Genomic DNA, 587 nt, shown 5'->3' on the forward strand with positions numbered 1-587 from the left:
AACCATTTCAAAAGGTTGCATATGTTCAGAAACCAGTGGTACAGAAGGCAAATGTCTAATGTGCACTGAGTACATTGCAGAAGAACAAGGTTCTGGGAATTGATGGAATACAAATTGAAATCTTTCAACTATTTGATGCAGCACTGGAGGCACTCATTCATCTTTGCCAAGTAATTTGAATTACAGCTATCTGGTCAACTAATTGGAAGAAATTCATATTTGTGTCCATTCCAAAGAGAGGTGACTCAACAGAGTGTGGAAATCATATGACAGCATGATTAATATCACATGCCAGTAAAAAATTTGCTAATGATAATTAAGACGTGGCTGCAACAACACATTGACAGGTTGTTGCCAGAGCTTCAGTTCAGATCCAGGTAAAGATGTGGAATGAGGAATATCATCGCTGACAGCAAATGAATCTTGTTTGTATGGTGAATACTAGAAATATGTTTGTTGTTGTTGTTGTCAGATGCCATAGATTCGGAACCAACTCATAGCAACCCCATGCACAGCAGAACAAAACAATGTCCGATCCTGGGCCAACCTCACTACCGCTGCCACACTTGATGCCATCAATGATGCCA

The sequence above is a fragment of the Chrysochloris asiatica genome, unplaced genomic scaffold (genome assembly GCF_000296735.1).
Source record: "Chrysochloris asiatica unplaced genomic scaffold, ChrAsi1.0 scaffold00229, whole genome shotgun sequence".
NCBI classification, from domain to species: domain Eukaryota; kingdom Metazoa; phylum Chordata; class Mammalia; order Afrosoricida; family Chrysochloridae; genus Chrysochloris; species Chrysochloris asiatica.